The sequence below is a fragment of the Salvia splendens genome, chromosome 17, assembly GCF_004379255.2.
Source record: "Salvia splendens isolate huo1 chromosome 17, SspV2, whole genome shotgun sequence".
NCBI lineage: Eukaryota > Viridiplantae > Streptophyta > Magnoliopsida > Lamiales > Lamiaceae > Salvia > Salvia splendens.
In genome coordinates this window covers 19,701,910-19,708,314 of record NC_056048.1, presented here as the reverse complement: position 1 = coordinate 19,708,314, position 6,405 = coordinate 19,701,910, and the positions used below count along the sequence as shown (strand labels likewise).

General features: G+C 41.1%; 2 long non-coding RNA genes across 2 annotated transcripts; one reads left to right on the top strand and one right to left on the bottom strand.

The window, feature by feature from the left end:
* Nucleotides 1-233: 233 nt before the first annotated feature.
* LOC121773518 lies at nt 234-2,554 on the bottom strand. Its single transcript, XR_006044762.1, has 3 exons — nt 2,176-2,554; nt 750-814; nt 234-278 (listed from the first exon to the last, which is right to left on the bottom strand). It is a non-coding gene; the product is annotated as an uncharacterized LOC121773518 (long non-coding RNA).
* LOC121773519 lies at nt 1,250-2,813 on the top strand. The gene is made up of 2 exons (XR_006044763.1): nt 1,250-2,008; nt 2,561-2,813. It is a non-coding gene; the product is annotated as an uncharacterized LOC121773519 (long non-coding RNA).
* Nucleotides 2,814-6,405: the final 3,592 nt, after the last annotated feature.

Below are 6,405 nucleotides of genomic sequence, written 5' to 3'. Positions count from 1 at the left end.
GAATTAGGGTTTCAACACAAGTTGGACCAACAATAAATATCCCAATAAATAACCATGAGTTTGATATTACCCAACAAGAAATTCAAAGCATCCATTATCCTAACAATTAAAGTTGTCGGCCCAAATAAAACATAATTAAACGAAACGTCACAACGGAAACGACCAAGAGAAAGAGTGACGTCATGTGTGAAGACACAACGACACTCAAGGTTCAAAGACAACGATTAATATCTTAAATTCACTTGCTCAACACCACCACATCCTCGTCGCCGCTCAACCTGCACATAGGGAAAACACATGCAGGGCTGAGTATTATAAAAAAAATACTCAGTGGCTCATGCAGAAAACATTTTCAATAAACAGTAATTTATCATGCCATTCACAAGTACCCATCGGGGTTTAGATTTAGAAATGCCCGAGGCACTCAAAATCATTTCCTTTTTAAACATCGACTGATTAGTCATTTTCCCATAGACGTTAGTCATATCTGCTCATACATGACTTGGAATGTGGCCACAAACCAAGCCACTAGACCGGCCAGCCCGTACGCTAGCACACAGTCTACCATAGGTGTACACTAATCCAAGTAGGGTTTGCGGCCCTACGAGGACCCGAATTCGATTTAAACAATATTCGCAAAAGCCACATCAGATAGGCATGTTAAAAATCAAATCACGGCATGATAAACACATTTCATTCTCATCGATAAAACATTTAGGACTTTTGTCCTTATTTAAAAGAAAGCCCACCTCGGGTGCTTAATCCGAAATCACTTTCTTTCCCTTGCGATCACGATTCCCTTGCGAAGTCTCACCTTTAGAATTTACATAGCACATATATCAACATACCTTCCAATTAAATAAATAAAATGCATGCACCCTAGTTTAAATTTTTTATCTCGTTTTCTCGATTTTTCGTTTATTCGGCGGCCGCCCAAGGCGTCGCGTGCGACGCCGGTCGGCCGCTTACGTCAATAATCGCTCCGATGGCTCCTCGTAATTTCCCTCTTGAAATCGAATTACAATCCGAAAATTACATAAGCGCATAAATTAATCAACGGAATATTTTCCCTCGCAAAACTATTTATTTCGAGACTTGGGGTAAATTATTCGTACGTCGACTTATTCCGAGAATTAATTATTAAATCCCAAAATTAATTTAATTAATAACCCAAAGATTTATTTAAAAGCTCAACTTAATTATTTCTCCACCTTTTATCTCCAATTCAATTGAAAAGCCACAAACAAAATTAATTGGTGCCCAACTAACCAAATCCTACCATTTAAATTAAAGAGGCCCAAAACCAAACTAAATGAAGTATTCGAATTACTCAAAGAGGCCCAAATTCCTTTTTTTTTTAAAAACAGCAGCTAGTAACTAATGGCCCAATTTTAAGTCAAAGCCCAAAATTATTTCTCACCATCTCATTTCGCCTCTCTTCTACTTCATTCTAATTCAGCCCCAAAATTAAAGAATTTTCCCAAATCCAGATTTCCCAAATTCCCGTCGCCTTCCCGATTCACTCCACACCGCCGGCCACTGCTCGCCGAGGAGATATGACGCTGCTGTCGCGGTGCTGTCTGAGTAGTCGCCGGGTCAGCCTTCGCCAGCCTCCGCCACTGCAGCGCGAGGGTGGTCGCCGTTCTATCTCTGCTGTCGTCGCTGTGTTCTCCCCGCGAGTAGTCATCAATTTCCGAAAGAGGAAGTGCTGCCTCCGTCGCGCGACGCTGCTGCGGTGCAGTTACCTCCACCGTCGCGTCGATGCTGCTGTCGCTGCTCTCACCGCCGGGAAGACGCTGCTGTATAGAAGCCAGCCTCTGCATCGTCGCTGCTGCTGTACCGGGATCGACATCGTGTTGCCGCTGCCCCGCGTACACCACCAACGTCGCTCGACCCGTCACAGGTTCGAGCTGCACCACCCGTCGACGCACACGCCGCTCCGGCAGCCCCGATTTAACCAGCCCCGTTTTCACCCCGCGAGTCAAGTTCTTAAATTTTTTTACTAAAGGTCGTATCTTTTCGTTCTTAGATTTCAATTACACTATGATGGGGTTCAATTGTTGATGAGAATTTGTTCGTATAAATTGTGAGAGTTTAAGATGGCAAACATGGGTGAATGCAGAAAGTAAGCGTGTATTGATGTGTATAGAGTTCAAATTTAAAAGGAATTTTTACCTTCTGCCTGAAGTTGAATTGGGATGATAATAGTGTTGGGTGAACAAAGAGGTTCCTCCGAATGTGGTTTCTGTCAACAGAGATTACAGATGTTGATTTCGAACAACATTGAGAAGTCTACAAAACGAATTGATGAAATTGATTACCTTGAATAGAAGTTGAAGAATGGTCCTTGCTTTCTTGCTTGCAGATACGATAGGTGAAGAAAAAGAATAACTGATATAGGATTTAATGTAGTGGAGAGGGGGTTGGGGATATGGGAGAGATTTGTGGGATAGAGGGGAACGGTTTCAACGTGGAATTAGGGGATGAATTTCGAATTCCCCTTTTTTTTATTTAATGTGATTTTGCTGAAATTGGATTTGTTTTGGTATTTTATTTGCAGCTTACGGAGGAAGAAAAATTCTTTCACGGAGGAGGAAAATCTGCGTAGAATCTTTAATTAATATTTGAATTAAAGATATTTTATTTTAATTAGTTTAGTTTAAATCACAGCCCATTGTATTTTATTTTAAATTGTGCAGTACACAATTTATTTATCACGGACTGGACTTTTATATTACTATTTATTTAATTTATCGGATCCAACATGGAATTGAGTCCATTAAATATTCCTCATGGAAAGGAAATTATTCAAATTCGCGATGTAATTTATTTCATAATTTCTAGGTCATATTGTGACGGCAAATGAAATTCAAGTAGACCCAGTAAAGGTCGAGGCCGTGCAGAATTGGAAATCGCCAAAAACGCCGAGTGAAATCTGCAGTTTCTTGAGATTGGCGGGATACTATCGACGTTTCATTGATGGATTCTCTAAGATTGCGAGACCGATGACACAACTGCTAAAGAAGGGGATCAAGGTGGTTTGGACGCAGGAGTGCGAGGCGAGTTTCCAACTGTTGAAGGAGAAGTTGACGACAGCACCGGTTCTAGCCATGCCGGTAACCGATAAAGACTTTGCCGTCTATACTGATGCATCAAAAGTAGGACTAGGATGCGTGTTAATGCAAGATGGGAAAGTAATAGCATATGCTTCCCGACAGTTGAGACCGAATGAGTTGAACTTTCCGACTCATGATTTGGAGTTAGCAGCAGTGGTGCATGCACTGAAAATTTGGAGACACCATCTCTATGGAGTGAGATGCGAAATCTATACGGATCACAAGAGTCTCAAGTATTTCTTCAAACAGAAGGAGCTAAACATGCGACAACGACGTTGGTTAGAGATTGTGAAAGACTATGACTGTGGTATTCACTATCACCCGGACAAGGCGAACGTAGTAGCCGATGCTTTGAGTAGGAAGAACCAACCGCAATTGGCTTATGTCCTAATGCAAGATGAAGTATTGATTCACGAGTTCGACAAGATGAGATTGGAAATAGTGAAAGCGCCCGAGACAGTAGAAGCAAGATTGGCGACACTAGTGATTGAGCCAGATTTGAGAACCAGGCTCATAGAAGCCCAGCGACATGATGAGAAGTTGGAAGAGTTACGTGTGAAGGTGAGAGCCGAGAAGCTTGATCATTACCGTGAGGAGGCGGATAATGCTTTGACGTACGATGGACGATTGTGTGTGCCGAGCGATGAGACGCTAAAAGATGAGATTTTGAGTGAAGCGCACGACACGCCTTACGTTGCTCACCCCAGAAGCACGAAGATGTATCGAGATTTGAAGCAACGCTTTTGGTGGAATGGAATGAAAGGAGACGTGGCGTCGTATGTAGAGCGATGTCTAGCATGCCAACAAGTGAAGGCCTTACACCAACGACCATATGGGAAATTGCAACCACTTGAAATTCCCGAATAGAAGTGGGAGCATCTAGCTATGGATTTCGTGACGGGTTTGCCGAAGTCACAGAAGGGCAACACTGCAATTTGGGTGATCATCGATCGACTAACGAAAAGCGTGCACTTTTTACCAATTCGAATTACTTATGGCGCGGACAAGTTAGCAAAGTTGTACGTGAATGAGATTGTGCGTTTGCATGGGGTGCCAACGACCATTGTGTCCGACCGCGATACGAAGTTCACATCAAGGTTTTGGATGAGTTTGCAACGAGAATCGGGCACGCAACTTAACTTCAGCACTGCTTATCATCCGCAATCGGATGGGCAGTCAGAGAGGACGAATCAAACGCTTGAGGATATGCTGCGAGCCGTTGTCTTAGATCGAGGGGAAAGTTGGGAAACTGTTCTACAATTGGTTGAATTCGCCTACAACAACAGCTACCAAGCGACGATCGATATGGCCCCGTATGAAGCCTTGTATGGCAGGAAGTGTCAATCCCCACTTTATTGGGATGAAGTTGGCGAGAGGAAGATGTTAGGACCCGACGCTATAAAGGAGATGACCAAAATTGTGCATCAAATCCGCGCAAGGATCAAGGAAGCTCAAGATAGGCAGAAGTCGTATGTTGACGTGCGTCGAACAGAAATCAAATTCGACATTGGTGACAAGGTGTTCTTGAAGGTATCCCCAACGAGAGGAGTTGTGAGGTTTGGTGTGAAAGGCAAACTGAAACCGCGTTTTGTAGGACCGTACGAGATTATCGATGAAGTAGGTCCTGTAGCGTATCGATTGGCTTTACCTCCCAGCTTTGGGAACGTGCACAACGTGTTCCATGTGTCGCAGTTGCGCAAGTACGTGTTCGACCCAAAGCATGTGATTCATCAGGAGGAAGTGATCCTAACCCCCGACATGAGCTACGAGGAAAGGCCCGAAGCAATCTTAGATCGGAAGGTACAAGAGTTACGAAACAAGTCGATAGCGTCCGTGAAGGTGTTGTGGGAGCACCATGGTCCCGAGGAAGCTACGTGGGAGTTAGAAGATAAAATGAAAGAAAAGTTTCCCGAGTTGTTTATGTGAGACGATCAAATTTCGGGATGAAATTTCTATTTAGAGGGGAAGGATGTAACATCCCAAACTTTTATGACTCTTTTATTTATGTTTTTGAAATTTTCGAATATGAGACTTTTGTTCTATGTGATTAAGTGCTTTACGTGAAATAAATTATCGTGGTTGATGTGGAATGATGAGATTGAGTTTTTATATTTTTTTCCATTGAGGAAAAAATAAATTAATAGGATCATGCATTTATTCTTTTTCGAGTCAATTCATTGAAATTTTCGGCCCTTCCTAATTATTAAGATAGTATTTCATTTCTTGGATTTAATAAATTATTTTGGGATTTTTCTTATCCAAATTAAATCCAAATCAATTGATCCCTAAATTGTATCACATGAAATTCGAACTCTAGCCTATTCATCTTGGGAGTTTCGAAAATCCCATATTTAAATGGGAGGATGAATTAATTTCTTTGATTTAATTAGGTGCTTTGTTGACTCCCTTCCTTTGAATTGAATCCAATTAAATCATGTCATATTTTATTTCTTCTCCCAACTTAAATAAAGAGTTGAAACAATTCCTTGGCCTTTTAAGCCAAATTTTCGCCCCCCCTCATGATTTTGTAGGGGAGAATTTATTTGTTTCCTATTTTGTGGAATCCCTTTTTATTCAATTAAATACCATACTAATTTCCTATGTCTAATTAAATGGGGATGTGAATTTTTCCCTTTTAATTCTTACCCATATCACACGCCCCATGCTCCTATTTTTTTTCCTTGTGGAAATTTATTTAATTGTTACCTATTATATGGGAGTCTTTTCCCATAAAGAAATTACCAAATTCAAATCCTATTCTATTGAATTGAGGATTTAAATAATTTCCTTGTGCTTTCCTCTAGTTATTTTCGGCCCCACCTTATTTTCCTACTTGGAGATTTAATTTATTTGTTTCCTTGTATTCATTATTTTTATTTCCTAAGTTATGAATATATTCTCCAAGTAAATACCAAATAAATTCCTTGTTGTATGCTACATGGAATTTTCGAAATTCCTCCCTCCCCACAAGCCTATTTTATTCTTTTAATTGTGGGATTTATTTAATTGTATTTTCCCCACAATTACTTAATTAATTAAATATTAAACATAACCCTAGACTTCAAATACCACCTAAACAAACCCTAGCCCCCTTTTCTCCCTCACAAAAATCGTTCCTCCCTCTCTCCCTCACTCTCACACGCCTCTCCCCTCCCTCTCTACAATCTCTCCAAAGATCCCCCATCAAATTCTTGTTCTTGCATCCGTTGAAGCCTATTTTTCCACGAGTCTCCGACGAATCGCATCGTCTCTTGTCCCTACCGATCCGTTTTCGTCAAAGAAGGTATAA